Source organism: Anolis sagrei, chromosome 1, assembly GCF_037176765.1.
Source record: "Anolis sagrei isolate rAnoSag1 chromosome 1, rAnoSag1.mat, whole genome shotgun sequence".
In the NCBI taxonomy this organism is placed as follows: Eukaryota; Metazoa; Chordata; class Lepidosauria; order Squamata; family Dactyloidae; genus Anolis; species Anolis sagrei.
In genome coordinates this window covers 117960574-117977031 of record NC_090021.1, presented here as the reverse complement: position 1 = coordinate 117977031, position 16458 = coordinate 117960574, and the positions used below count along the sequence as shown (strand labels likewise).

General features: G+C 39.2%; 1 protein-coding gene across 3 annotated transcripts in view; it reads right to left on the bottom strand.

Annotated features, from left to right (window-relative positions):
- Positions 1–16458, bottom strand: part of KHDRBS2 (KH RNA binding domain containing, signal transduction associated 2) — a 410517-nt gene that overhangs the window by 213488 nt on the left and 180571 nt on the right. The window lies entirely within an intron of this gene.

Sequence of the window (16458 nt, the reverse complement as noted above, 5' to 3'; positions counted from 1 at the left end):
AACTGGAAACAAAGACTGTGTAGAGAAAATCATATTGTTATTGTTTGCTTTTAAGCCATTTCTGATCTATGGCAACCTACAGTTTGTTGTTGGCAAGACTTGTTCAGGCATAGAGTTGCCATTGCCTTCATCTGAGACTGAGGGCCATATCAAGGCAGATAATCCACAATATCTTATTTGAACTGGGTTATCTGGACTTCAGTCCAGGTTTCTTGAGAGACCATGTCCCCTCTATACAGGTCAGGTAGATCTCTAAGGCAGTGGTTCTCAACCTGTAGGTTCCCAGGGACCTGAGGCCCCTTCTACACAGCTGTATAAAAATCCACATTATCTGGAAAAACCATCCTGAGATGGTTTTTAGGCAACCTATTTAAAAATGGATATAAATGTTTTTTTTAATTTTTGTGAATATTTATGGTTTTATGTCCCAGCATTGAATGTTTGCCGTACATATGTTGTGCTTCGCCCTGCGTCCCCTGTGGGTTGAGAAGGGTGGAATAGAAATGTTTCAATTAAATAAATATCGCAATGTAGACTAAGGTAATACAGTTCAAATCAGATAATGTGTATTTTCTGCTTTGGAGTTATCTGGCAGTGTAAAAGGGGCCTGAGTGTGATTTGCTCAAGGTCAGAGGTTTCCAAACATTTCATATTGGTGACACACTTTTTATTTATAATTTATAATTTATTATTTATTAACTTTATTTGTACCCCGCTAACATCTCCCGAAGGACTCAATGCGGCTTACAAAGGCCAAGGCCTCAATAAAAACATCTGCATAGCAATACATATAACATTATAAAGCAAATCAAAACATCAAGCAATAACAGTAATAATAAACAATAAAACAATACACCATAACACAATAAAACTAGGGTCGGGCCGAATGTAATGGGTACAAATTAAAAAGTGCTGAGTATGGCAGGTGGAATATAGGATTTTTTAGACATGCATCATTTTATGATACTGTAATTCAGCTTTACTAGCAAACTAGAGGCTAAACAAGCCATTTATGAGATACAGACACATGCATCACTTGTAATAATGACATATATGGAAACACAACATATCTCATTAAAACCTTTCATATATGTGTGCAATTTATTGCTTATTTCACATAGACTCAGAGGTTTCTCATTACATTTGTGCAACATATCAACACACTAATGTATCATGACACACAGTCTGGAGTTCTGCCATAGCGATTCAAATACCAGTCTTCAGAGTCTATTTCATTGTTGACCAGTTGTATGCCTTAGAGGTCCACCTGACCTGTACTATGCCACACTGGCTCTATAAAACGACATGAAAAAAATCAGTAAAGTGCCTTTAAAGCCCTATATGGGTTAAATTATCATATGAACCTGCCTAGCCCTGAGATGTATAGTCCCTTCACTAAGTCCAAACACTTTCGCAGGCATACCTGGTGGTGACCATTGGTTCCATAGGCAGACAAGAACTTTTTTTTTATTCTGAGAAGCTTTTGATTGTTGCTTTTTTTTAAAAAAAAGAACTTAAATTAAATAGGGTACTGTACTGTTTTAATTGCGTTTATTGAAACTGTATGCTGTAATGTTATTGATAATTTAATTGTATTTTAAAGTTCACCATTTATATGTTTCAATTATATTGTATTTTTCTTCAAATCTGTAAGCCATACTGAGGTCTAGTTTTGGGGAAATGTAATTGCTAAAATGTAATTTAACCACTCATAGAATTAAAACCATTTAGAATTAATAAATTAAAAATACAAAGATAGAACAGCACACTGTTAAAATGCCCTTTTGGTTATTTCCCAAAAGCTGGTCATAGTAGAAAAATGTTCTTTTCTGAATGGAAGCACTGCAAAGAGGGAACAGTCCTAGCCTCTGTGGGGAGACAACTGCAAAACCTAAGAAGAAACCCTAAAAATACCCAGGGCTGAAAGAAGGGCTTCACCTAAAGATCTTAGAACCCAGACAGGCTTCAGAGGGGAAGAGATGCTTTTTCAGAAAGCCTGTTCCCCAACTGTACAACACTTTATAGGTTGCAACGAGCACTTAGGATTGTGTCAGAAAATGGAGCAATAGCCAGTTAACCTGTGATAACAAGGGAGTTACATGGACCTTGTAACCTATCCCTGTTAATAGTCTGGCCACAGTCCTTTAGACAAACCGAAGTCCCCAAAAAACTTTAAAAGGCAGCCACATAAATAGTGTATTACATAATCTAGTAGTACTGTAAACCGCACTAAATAGGAAAGATATTCTGTAATTTCTCACATATTCCATAGTATTTCAACCACTCATTTACTCTATGTGGACAAATGACCTTATCAGCATCCTGCTTGGCCTGGCTTCTGTCAAGGAAAGAGGGAGCAGCAGGGCAAATCACATGGGGAAAGCATTACCCTCTCAGGGAGGAATAGTGGGGTGAAAGCGGCTGTGATATCTGGCATTGGCGTCCATTCCCGAGCATCCTAGGACACTGATTCACCCTGATTTCACCCCTATACACACACATATACATACATACATACATACATACATACATACATACATACATAGAGTATTCCTATGTGGAAGTATTTTACTCCAGCATTTTCATGTTTACTCATTGGGACAGTTATGGTGTAGCTGGCAATCCTTCCCTATCCAGATTCTTTGCATTTGCAGTGCCAGAGGCTGCCATGTTACAATATACTTTTTTCTATCAATTCTACTAAAACATATAAAGGAAGAAACTAACTTTTTATTCAGAGAATATTTGAGAAGAACCTATTGCTATTTTTCATTATGTTTAAAATTGGGCATTTTATCTCCAGCACCACAAATCAACTGGCACGGTATTTCACTGAAATTGAAAGACTGCCAGTCTGTCAGATAGACGTCAAAAATAAAATCTCACTGGTGTTTTTCTCCCTTTTTATATAAATGGTTTCCACAAACTGAAAAGTTTCACTTTGCCCATCAAGGAAATCAAATGAATATATAGTCATTATTTATATTCATACTTTTCCTTCTTGGATTTTGGTCAGAAAAATGCAAGAATGTCCCATCTTTCTCACACACACACTCACACACTGGTGGTTTGTAGCATTCATCTTTATTTTTTCAGCTAAGGCCTCAGTGTAGTTTTTTCCAGGGACAAAAGGCCTTCTCTGGTATCCTTTCCAAACTTTTTATTTATTTATTAAGTATTTTTATTCTGCCCTTCTCAACCTGCAGGGGACTCAGGGCGGATTACAATGTACATATACATGGCAAACATTCAATGCCATAGAGATACAACATATACAGACAGACACTCAGAGGCTATTTAACATTCCAGCTTTTTATGAGGGTAGTCTGACTACCAGGGGAGCTGTCACTTCACTGTCCATTTGTGACACTGATGAAGTACTTCCTCATTCTTTGCATGCTTGCTGGAGATTTTTATGGCCTCGTAAACTAGTTAAATTAGCTTCTCCACATAAGTGGTACCTAAATTTCCTACTTGACATATGTATCTGTCTTTTGGGCTGCAAAGATCAGCAGCAAGCTACACAAATTGGTCAGAAGTTCACTCCGACCCAGGCTGGCTTCGAACTCATGACCTTTTGGTCAGTAGTGATCTTATTGCAGCTGACTCCCAGCCAGCTGTGCCACAGTCTATTCACTAGCCATCCTATGGTTTCCCAAGAAGAGCAGAATAAATGGCTAGGCATATCCTAAAATTCAGCATGGTTTTGTGGTTTTTATGTTGGACTGGAAACCTAGCGTTTAAAACCCACTCAGATTTGGAAACCCAGTGGATCACCTTGGGCAACTCTTACTTCCTCAACCTATGGGGAACGCAATGGTAGCATTCTTCTCATTTAATCTTGCCAAGAAACCCCTGTAATAAGGTCACCATAAATTAGAGTTGACTTAAAAGAACCCAACAACAGACAAGAAGGCATACAGTATACCACTGGAAACATAGAGATCCTAGAAAAGAAAGGGTAGAGGGGCTAAAGGTCCCACAAGAGTTTATCTAGAGGGAATGCAGGTCTCATATTTATCTAGGGCTTACCAGCAACAGCACTATCTACCTTGCAGTGTTGTGGAAAAATATCTTTGTTGTGGAAAGGGGAACTAAGCCTTCTTGAGCTGGGTTTCCAAGTGAAGGTGGGGAAAGAAAGGGGGATGAAGGCCAGTTTGAAAGGCCAAGTTTAACCATTCTTCAGAATCTGATGCCTCTGGGCAGAATATACACACATACACACAAACACATGCATATACACACACATTTATCAATCAATCAATCAATCAACTTTATTTATACCCCGCTACCATCTCCCCAAGGGACTCGGTGCGGCTTACATGAGGCCGAGCACTTAAAATAAAACAAAAACAATAAAACAATAACATAAACATTAACAGTAGGACAGCGCACTTTAAAATCTATGGGTAGGCTGAATGTAATTAAAATTTAAAAAATAATGCTGGACATAGGCGAAAAAGTGATGGGGGGTTCGTGGAAACATACAAGCAGACCTAAAACAATATAAAGTGCTTTGGAGGACAAAGTGCTATGGGATCATTATTCTGAGAAGGCACACTGGAACAACCAGGTCTTCAAGCTCCTCTTAAAGATTTCCAGAGTTGGGGCAAGCCTCATGTCCTTAGGAAGTGAGTTCCAGAGTCGAGGGGCCACCACCGAAAAGGCCCTCTCTCTTGTCCACACCAATCGCACGTGCGATACAGGTGGGAGGGCTTCCCCAGATGATCGAAGAGATCGTGTGGGTTCGTATACAGAAATGCGGTCACACAGGTAGGCGGGTCCCAAACCATTCAGGGCTTTGTAGGTGAGAACCTGCACCTTGAATTGGGTCCGGAAAATGAATGGCAGCCAGTGGAGTTCCTTAAACGCACAAACTGTTTGGAGTTGTCCCCCTTCCCATTTACACAGATATTAGAGAATAGGGCTAATGCATATGGCCCGTGGGTATTAAAGAAATCCCCAGAAAGTCTTTAACAGCCTCTTTACTTTGTTGAACTTGTTTCCCACAATGCAGAGACTACAGGCAGGTGGCAAATTCTAACATGGGTGAAATGTGCATAACCAGTTGATGTTTTCATTGCCAGTTACTGTTCAAGGGGATGGATGTTACAGATCTGAGGTAAAAAGAACAAAAATGGACTAAGAACTGAGCATCTAATTGTACCAATTTCACATCAAAGGAAATAATTTACCCACAAACCTGCCATCTCCTGCTTCTCTGTGTAATTGCTAATATATAACATTGCCTTCAGCTATATTGAAAAGACTGGCCTTTGCCACTCTATGGCTAAGCAATTAGTAGAGCAATTCTCCTTGAACAAGGAAGGGTTTTAGGTGGCGGGGTGGTGCTTTTCTTTTGCTTTAGACCTTTTACATCCATTTTGAAAACCTTTCTTTCCCATAGCTCCCAGCAGTGGGAGCTATGTGTGGTAAGTTGTTTTCACCTGTTGCATGGAGGAGGCATCAACACTCCAAGAAAGATCACACATTGGGCACATACTCTAAGCAACTGATGTGAAGAAGAAAATTAGGAGAAAGGGCCTCCTCACAAAGGCCAGGTGAAGCGTCCCACTTGCCTGGCATTGAGGTGAAAGGAGAGGAGCAGCAGGGTGAATTTGTTGCCCTGTCTACAGCTCCCTCTTGGCAACGCTTTCCCACATCACACGGAGAAAGTGTCATCATTCCGGCGAGGCCTCATGCTGGCCTCCTGTGTTGTGGGGAAAGGGACCAGTGACACTTTCACCCTGGTTGGGGGTGGGGCCTGTGCTAGAACTCACATAATGTTATGTGATAGCCGGTGTGGGATTCCATACATTAGACGGGGTGAAAGCATTCTAGGACCCTAAATTCCTCCTGCCTGATGAGGTCCAAAGATGCCTCTTTGTGCTCCATTTTAAGAGTCATAATATCAGCTGCATCCCACAAGTTAACACCAGTAAAACTGTGTGCTGGCAAAATAATAATAGTAATAATAATAATAATCTGCAAAGGTTCTGGCATAAGGCATTACAGGTGGTCCCAGTGGTCATCGGCACACTGGCTGCCGTGCCAAAAGACTTCAGCTGGCATTTGGAAACCATAAACATTGACAAAATCATGATCTGACAATGGTAAAAGGCCATCTTACTTGGATCTGCGTGCATCATTCAAAAATACATCACACAGTCCTAGACGCTTGGGAAGTGTTTGACTTGTGATTTTGTGATGCGAAATCCAGCATATAGATCTCGTTTGCTGTGACATACTGTGTTTTTGTGTCAGTAAAATAATGATGATGATATTAAATAATAATGATAATAATAATAATAAGGTGGTCCCAGTGGTGATTGGCACACTGGGTGAAGTGCCTAAAGACCTTGGCATGCACTTAAAACCATTGGCACTGACAACATCACCACCTGTCAACTGCAAAAGACCACCTGCACACATTATTTGTTGATATATCACACAGCCCATGGCACTTGGGATGTGTCCGATGTGTGATCCAATACAACAGCCAGCATAGTGATCTTGTTTGCTGTAACAATCTTCTTGTGTAGCAAGTAATAATCGCTGTTATTATTATTATTATTATTATTATTATTATTATTATTATGTGGAAAAAGCAAAGCATGGATTGTCGACGTTGCAATCCCAGGTGACAGCAGGATTGATGGGAAGCAACTGGAAAAGCTGACACAATGTGAGGATTTAAAGATCAAACTGCAAAGAATCTGGCACAAGCCAGTAAAGGTGGTCCCAGTGGTGATCAGCACACTGGGTGCAGTACCTAAAGACAATGGCCAGAACTTAAAAACAATCGGCCATGACAAAAATACCATCTGTCAGCTGCAAAAGGCCACCCTTCCAGCACTTTGGACAGCTCCTTTAAAGTTCCAACTAAAACTTGAAGTGGATTTACCACTCCAAGGGCAAGGAAATCATAACCTATTAACAGTGGAAATGGTGGTTTTAAGAAGATCATCACCACTTCAGAATCTCTGTCTCTCTCATACACAGCATTTTTAGGAAAGGAGAGCAGAATCGATAACAGAAGTCTCAACATGGTCCTGAATACATATTTTGCTCTTGTTCCTTATATTGAAGTCCTACATGCAGACTTGCAGAGTAAGAAATTTGAGGTTTCTTATTGAGTGATTTGATTTACATCCTGTTTTTCCCAATATGACACCCATATAATTACTATAGATCATTTAGAGTAGGATTAATCTCCTTCAGTTTTAATGTTGTGCCCCCCCCCCATTTGCTAGTAGATAGTGCCTTTCCACTATTTAATCCAGCCCGAGACCTATTTATGGAACATGGGTCAACCCATTCCTCTAGCATAACATGAGCAAATTGTGGAGTAGGGGCCACATACAAATGCATGGAGTATACCTCCACAAATACTTCTATAAGAAAAAAACCTAACAAATGGGAATTGCAGCTATTGGAAGTCTGAAAAATGGAAAGTGGGTGGGAATTATGCATTTTCTCACACTTTAGGATTTGAGGTGGCTTGCAGGAATTAAGGCAGATACCAACAAAAACACAATAAATACACAAAGAGTTAAAATACAATAAAATTCTCTACAGAATTAAAACCAATTGAAAAATTCCCAGAATAAGAGAACAATAATTGCAGCAAGCAATCAGATTTACAGGAGATGTAAATTTCCTTTAAAAATGATTGGAATGAAAACATCACTAATATGGTTCACACATGTAACGTAATTAATTGCTGATTTATAATAAGGTTTACATGTTTACTTTACATCCCTCTGTTTCTTACATTTATGTTTACAGAATATTTCCTTTTATATATATTCTACACACACACACCTGCTGCACCCCAGATACGTATTTTCACTGTAACTCCTTTCTTTTGTTTTGTCTGTAAGTAACTTTTATCAGTTTAAAAATATAACTGCAATATAGGTAATTATGGTATGAATTATTAAGATTTATCATTTAATATTTCCTTTATTTACTTACTAGAACTGTGGTAGAAGTTAATATAGAAACAAAGCCAAAGCAATGTGGAGATTAATTACCCTTCTCATAATCAAATATGTGATGATAAGGGAATATTTTCTGAGCTATTAAAATCATATGAAAACATATCCATTGAAAACAAAAATGAGAACACCACAGCACACTATTACAATTTCTTTCCCTAAAAGCACTCATTTCCTAAAATGCAAGTCTTCACAAACAACATGGGGAGAGCAATTTTGGCTCCATCCTTGGACTTGGAAAACAGTTATCGTATCAGCAAGTAACATGCAAGTTACGCTAATTTTAAAAGAACTCATTCCCCTGAAATCTTAAGACTAATAAAAAAGAACCTCACACATGCAATTTAACCAAACCTATACTGTACATATTTCTGTAAAGGGGAAAATTAACTCACATTCTTCTCTATGTCTAACCTTGATTTTCAAATGACAAATTATGGACCTCATCACAAAGGACCATGACATATATGGGGTTCTTTTTTTTTTGTCGTGTCAGGAGCGACCTGAGAAACTACAAGTTGTTTCTGGTGTGAGAGAATTGGCCCTCTACAATGACGTTACCCAGGGGTCGCCTGGATGATTTGATGTTTTATCATCCTTGTGGGAGGCTTCTCTCATGTCCCTGCATGAGGAGCTGGAGCTGATAGAGGGAGCTCATCCGCCTCTCCCCGGATTTGAACCTGCGACCTGTTGGTCTTCAGTCCTGCCGGCACAGGGGTTTAACCCACTGCGCCACCGGGGGCTCCATTATGGGGTTCTGGTGGGGAGTGTGGAGAACCTCTCACACCACTCGCACCAACCTCTCACACCATAACATAACGGTCCGTGGTTCATTCGCTGCCCGGCTTCCTCCCATTGTCCTGAAGGCAACATGGGAAGACTCCCAGGTTGCTGCAGTGGTGGCATATGCCTCTTGCTCTCCCCTTTCTGACCTTGCTCTCCTCTTTCTGGCCTGGCCAGAAATATGTGTACATCATGTAATGGGCTCCATTGGGAAAAAAGGAGAGTAGATGGCGTACAACAGGGAAAGGAGCTAGGGCTGGGCGGTTTCGTTAGTTAATTTCGTAATTCGTTATTAATTCGTATTTAAATTAGCTTACGATCCGATATTGAGCCATGCAGGAATAGTGTGAGGAGTAAATTAGATTCGAAACAATTTTTTCAATTTATTTCGTTATTGTTTCGTTACTATTTCGAAATTGTTTCGTAATTATTTCGTAATTATTTTCGCATGTCTGGTGCAAGTTTTATAGTTGTTGTTTGTTTTATCACACCAACAGTCAACAACAGAGGGAGAGGGAAGCTTCAGAAGTCCCCCCTGTCCCATTTGGAGGTTTTTTTCAGCATATTGCACAATCGCGTCCGCCATTAACGAATTGATTCGAAATTAATGAAATTTTGTAAATAACGAAATTTTGAAATCTCAAAATTTCAGAAGTATTTAGAATTTGGAAACACTAGCGCCCCCTGGAAACGAATCGAGTTTAGAAACAATTTTTTCTGTGGTTACCCAGCCCTAAAAGGAGCCCATCTGATCAGGTGGTAAGATAAAAGACAGGGCAACAAAGTGCAGTCTTGCTCAATCCCTTCCCAGTTGGGAAAAACTATATACGGCATTTCCTCAATTTCTGTTCTTCCCTAATCTCGAATATAGGTTACACATCAAGAGAATCAAATATTATGGCACACCCATTTCTTTTAGGACCTTATCACACCTATTAAGAATGATTATTTCACTGTCATTACTGGGTTTAACTCAAATTTAGTTAAATATGAATGAGCTTTTCACATCTTTGAAAATATTACTCTGTTGAAAACAGACAACTCTGTCAATCAGTGGAAATTTGGACACTTCACTTTCCCCTTAGATTTTTATTTTCAGCATCTTTGATACAATTTTCACATTTTAAAGCACTAATTAATGAAAAATATTTTCATTTAAAATTTATCAATGTTGAGTTCACTGCATCTGTTTTACATGCTGTAAAAGAGTGGTGGCCTATCCATAGGAAAATTGAAGATGAAGTTTCCTTTTTTTATCTTGTTGGATTATACTCTTACAATCTTAATTAAATTGTACTCTCTTTCTCAATTAGCCACAGAGGCATTTAAGCTAAAAAATAATGGTGAAATATATTTCTGAGGATTTGCTATTTCCATTTTAGAGGCAATTAGAAAAAAATAAATCCTCCAAGCAAAGGGGTATACTTAATTTTGTTTGAAGGAACAAAATCCAGATCGTAGAGCTCACTACAAAGTACAGGAGCCCAGACATATTAGTCCTATTAATACATTAATTCTAATACCCAATCCATCATGAATTCCATTCCACAGTTGCTTTATCAGAATTTTGCAAATTACTGCACATGAAAAAGCAAAGTTCCCATCCTGTTGCGATATAATTATACACTCCTTATAACAAGCTATATAGATTTCAAGAGAAATATTTTACCAGATCATTGAAGGGAATTTTAAAAATAATGAACTCATTTTTAATTCCTTGCTTAGGTCCTTCACAGTATGCAGTGCAGTACTGATACTCCTTTGTGCTCTCTATGGATCTAGAGTGCTAACTGAAATGTCGGACACAACTGGACTTAATGTCTGGGGAAAACTTTTACCTTTAACCTATGGATCTAGAGACATCTAGTCAATGTCCATGTATGTTCCTTTTTGTCTTCTGTTGACTTGTAGCAACCTCATGAATTTCACAGTGTTTTCATAGGCAAATAATATTCATAGGTGGTCTGGCCAGTTTCTTCTTCTGAAATATAGCTTACAGTACCTTCATTGGCAGTCTCTCATCTAAATAATTTTTAGGGCTGACCCTGTGTTTAATTTCCAAGATTTGATGCCTTTAGGGTATTTAGGCCTCATCTCATCTCTATAGCTCTCTAATGCAACTAAGCATGTGAGAAGTATCTCAGAAAGACAGATACTAAATACCTCATCACATTTACCTTGGGAAGTGTTCTACAAAACTTCCGCTCCAGCTGGAGGACTAATAGGCCTGTGCCCATCAGATGACACAAGGAAGCTTCCTGTGGAAGCCCATCCTCCAACTGGAGGGAAAGCATTGTTAAAATAAAATAATAAATCTTTATATCTTGCAAAGGGTCCCAAAATGGCTTCCAACATGTAAAAAATACAGTACAAACCCAACAACAATCAAAGACATAGATATAAAACATAATAAGCAACCAGTAAAACATAAATAAGAATTTAAAAGCAATATATATTATTGTGGTATCTTGTCAAGTCTTATTGCACTTTGCACCTCTCAGTAAAGGTTAACCTTTTTTGTCACTTCAGCCTAGGGTATTGAAATAAAATACAGAAGGATTTTCAATAGTGTGTTGTAGTGATTTTAACTCCTTGCATTTTAACATATATACTTTGCATTTTGTTTAGCTCCCATGAAATGGAGAAGACCCATTCAGAGGCTGCATTCAGTCCTGTCAATTCCAAGCTGGGTGTGAGACAGACCTGCAGTGCCTTGTCCAGTACTGACCTGTTCATGAAATCATTCAGGTAGCAGCCTCTACATCCTTGTCAAAATGTATTTCCAAGGTATGGAGGTTTCAGTGAGCAAGGAGCATGTTGTGGTATACCAGTGATGTCATAGCTATACTGCTTAGCTATGACCTTTTGTGCATTTTAGACTACTAAAATGTGTTGCATAAATGTGTTGCATAAATTATTGTGTATTTATCCAGTTGTGTAGAGAATTCTTGTAACAAGCATGTATAGTACATACAGAGAGATGCATGAGTTGTTCAGCACCTGTATTATGAGTATTGCAATTATAAGGTGCACTTTGTGGATACCTGACATATTAACATGGAGGTGGATTCATCCTACAAAGCTCTCTTGGATTACCCCAGGGATCTTCTTGAAAGTCTTCCCATTTTAAAAAGAAAACTCGTTATATTTCTTGAACCAATCGGATTGGATGATGTGAATCAGATTGGAATTACTCCATCTGCCTGTATCCTATGTCTTGCTCTTCCCTTAAAACTTATGGAAGATTTATTTGTCTTATAGTACAGCCACTCAGGAAAAAACTGGAATAGCAAGAACATCATAGAATCATAGAGCTGGTAGAGATTCAATGGGTCTGGGAGAGATAGATGCCCTGTCTGACTTAATAGGCTGTGTGGCAGCAGGCACTCTCCCCCCTGCCATTTTCCCTAAGGGCTCTTTTTTCTCAGTAGCCCCTGCACCCCTGTGCCAATGGCACACATTTTGACAGCTAGCCAATCAGGGGCAGGTGGAAGGTAGTCACGTCTGCCCACACAAAGAGAATAGGTGTGTGGATGTGGAGGCAGTGGTGTCACTAAAGGCATGCAGTCTACATTGGGTGACTGTCCAAAGGATTCAAACACCAGAATGACTGCATATAAAATCTTTGTGCATTATTTAAGCAGAAAGATATTATTAGATATGACCACAGAAGTATTTTATAATATTTATAATATTATAATATAAATATAATATTTATATTATAATGTACTGCAATATACTACTACTACTACTACTACTATTAATAATAATAATGACAATATGATATTATGATTGTATATTTATATTGCATGCAATATTACTAATAATATTACAATATAATGGTATAGTACAATATAGTAATATTTAATACTGATATTGTACTATGCTAATAATATAACATATCGTATGTATTTATATCTTGTAAGCAACTCTGAGTCCCCTTCGAGGTGAGAAGGGCGGCATATAAATGTTGTAAATAATTTTTTTTTTGTGAGACTAGCTTACATGAACTTTATCAGTATGCCTAGAAGGCTAAAACTCTGTGTGAATTTACTTTCTTCGTATCTTCAAATCTGGTCAAAGCTATCATTTTGTCAAATGTGCTGGTATTTTAGCTACCACATTGTGATATGGTCCAGTATGGGAGGAAATCTATCATGAATTACTGTACTGGTTGAAATCAACCCTCGTGATACCACTAAATGAGGAGAGCCTCTCTTCCTTTCGACTGCTCTTACATAACCTCTAAATGGGGTAGGGAAAATGTTTAGCAGTTTTATCTATAAGATTAAGCTGGTTTGGAAAAGGAAGGGCAGAGGAAACAAAAAGGAATTGCTGAGTTTACAGCCTTAAGGTCTGGATTTTGAACTGTGTATAGAAAATAATGTCTGGTGCTACTGAGTCTCACCTCTGACTCTTAGCTGGACCTCAGCTCAGGCAAAACTATCATCTATACATAGAAATAGTTCTTATACCCTGTCCTAAGTTAGTAATTCCACATGTTAAAAATGCTGACCAAGAAATGGAGAGAAGCTATAGTTCAGTGGTGGAGCCTGTGCTCTGCATGCCAAAGGTCTTTCATTGAACTTCTAGTATCACTGTTGAAAGGATCAGCCTGCAGATGATGTGGAAAGCTCCCTGCCTGAAACTCCTGGGGATCTTCTGCCAGTTAATAGACAATACAGGGCAAGATGGACAAAACATCTGGCTTCACATAAGGATAGCCATAGGAGAAAGAAAAAAAAAGTATTTTGGAAAAAAGAGATGAAGCTTTTTGTATCCTGTAATCTAGAATCTCCTTTGCACTCTGCAGATGGAAGAAGTAAAATACCACGAAGACACATATAGGATGTCTTTTTGTGTTTTGAAAGGCAAAAGGTGTCATGATTAATATATTATTTCCCTTCCTAAAGGTGAATCTACCAATACTTGAGAGTTAGCCTTTTGAAAATAATGTAATTTTTTTTAAAAAAGAAGCATTATTCAAGCATGCACAATTGTCAAATGTATCAATTGATGATAAGGTCATGGCCATTTAAATACGTAAAGGTTAAAAGGAAAAGAAAGACGCCAGATGGCAATTTGGTCAGTGAAGGCACTTGAAGAGCAGCAAAAAGCTTTGCTAAAATGGAAGCAGATAAAACAGACACCACTGAGCCTAGTGTCTTCGTTTGAATGGAAAAAAAATAACAATTGTCCTGTGTCACCTAGATCTTTAGCACTAAAACCCACTTTAACAATGGTTGGATGAAGGAGCATTATTTCCATAATTATTTTAAAGAACCATTAGACTAAATACTTTGGTCTCTGTGCATCCCAGTTGGAGGTAGGGATGGGCAAATCTGTCCATTTCAATAACATATATTTTGGCATTTGAAAATTTGGGTAAATAATGGGGCTGTGCAAAATGTCATTTGTACCTCGTATGTTGGATCAGTTTCATAGGATTCATACATATTTGTTGTTGTTCATTCGTTCAGTCGTCTCCGACTCTTCGTGACCTCATGGACCAGCCCACGCCAGAGCTCCCTGTCGGCCGTTACCACCCCCAGCTCCCTCAAGGTCAGTCCAGTCACTTCAAGGATGCCATCCATCCATCTTGCCCTTGGTCGGCCCCTCTTCCTTTTGCCTTCCACTTTCCCCAGCATAATTGTCTTCTCTAGGCTTTCCTGTCTTCTCATGATGTGGCCAAAGTATTTCAACTTTGTCTCTAGTATCTTTCCCTCCAGTGAGCAGTCGGGCTTTATTTCCTGGAGGATGGACTGGTTGGATCTTCTCGCAGTCCAAGGCACTCTCAGCACTTTCCTCCAACACCACAGCTCAAAAGCATCGATCTTCCTTCGCTCAGCCTTCCCTAAGGTCCAGCTCTCACATCCGTAGGTTACTACAGGGAATACCATGGCTTTGACTAGGCGGATCTTTGTTGCCAGTCTGATGTCTCTACTCTTTACTATTTTATCGAGATTGGACATTGCTCTCCTCCCAAGAAGTAAGCGTCTTCTGATTTCCTGGCCGCAGTCTGCGTCTGCAGTAATCTTTGCACCTAGAAATACAAAGTCTGTCACGGCCTCCACGGTTTCTCCCTCTATTTTCTAGTTGTCAATCATTCTTGTTGCCATAATCTTGGTTTTTTTGACGTTTAGCTGCAACCCGGCTTTTGCGCTTTCTTCTTTCACCTTGATTAGAAGGCTCCTCAGCTCCTCCTCGCTTTCGGCCATATAACATGATATTAAAGAACATGGGTGGTGCCCAAGCAAAAAACTGACCTATGACTTTTTGAAGAGTTGTGTACGTTCCATAAGTGGCCCCAGGTATCCATCGTGGGTGCTGCTTCTCTCCCAAAAGGACTGGAGTTGGTTTCCCCAAAGGGCCCTGAGGAGGATAGTGAGGCCCGGAGTCAAGGGAGAAGTGCCACTTTCCCCCCAAAATGTGGTGGGGGGGGGGAGCTCAGGTGGGAGGGAAGGAGGGAGAGATGTCTGGCTGGAAAAACTCTAAAGTCATAACTAAAAAACAACACTAAAAAAACAGGAGAATTCCAGAAAAACAATCAGGGCCAGCTAATCATCTCTCAACAAAGGATTCCCCCAGGCAGTAAGAATCCAGCTCTTGAAACTGCTAGGCCATTAAATGTTAATCGAGGTGGCCAATTGAAACATTCACACCTACCTCAAACAGAAATGAGTTCTTTTTCCCACCCTGGACATTCCACAGATATATACACCCCATTTTCTGCAACAGAAAGCCCCAATCAGGAGAGGGGAGAGCTATTTTCCCTCCTTAGCAGCAATCAGGCAGAGTTCTAATTAATTGTTGAACCTGCAAAAAGGAGGACTGACTGATATTTCTAGTAAGTACATCTCTGTGCTGGGCTGGGAAGAAATCTCTAAATGGAAGTTCTATTGGTTAATACCAGAAATATTCAGTGAGATACCTGTTGTGGCTTTTTCTTAAACAAACAAACAAAAAATATTTTTGTCAAAACTTTTTAAAAATCCCTAAAATCAGTAATTGTTGGGTTGTTGGGAGTTTTCTAGGCTGTATGGCCATGTTCCAGAAGCATTCTCTCCTGACATTTCACCCACGTCTATGGCAGGCATCCTCAGAGGTTGTGAGGGTTGTTGGAAAGCAGGCAAGTGAAAATTATATCTGTCCTAACCACTGCAGAATGTCCAGGGTGCCTCACTTGCCTACTTTCATGCATGGCAAAGAAATGAGTGGTGAACTTTGCTTGAATCAATCTCCCTAAAGACCACTGTAAAAACCATCTCAATGAAGACACAGGTTGAAAGTCTCATCTATACTGCCATATAATCCAGTTTCAGAATGCAGATTAGTAGACTCATAATCTAGTTCAATGCAATTATTCCACATTCTGGAAATGGATTATATGGCAGTGGATATAATCGAAGACTCTGATACCTTCACTTCACTTTATTTCTTAATTAGTCACTCTCCACCAAGGTGCTCCGAGCAACTTACAATTTAAAATAGCATTTACACAATATAAAAACATTCAACATAAAAACATGCAACAGTGATTATTTGGCAAATTAGATCTGATCACTTTACTTAAATGCACAACCAAACAGCCAAGTCGTCTGTTTTCTACCATTTGTTTTCTTCTGTGTGAGTTTAGATAACTTCCTTTGATGAAGAAGCCAATGAGTAAATGCAA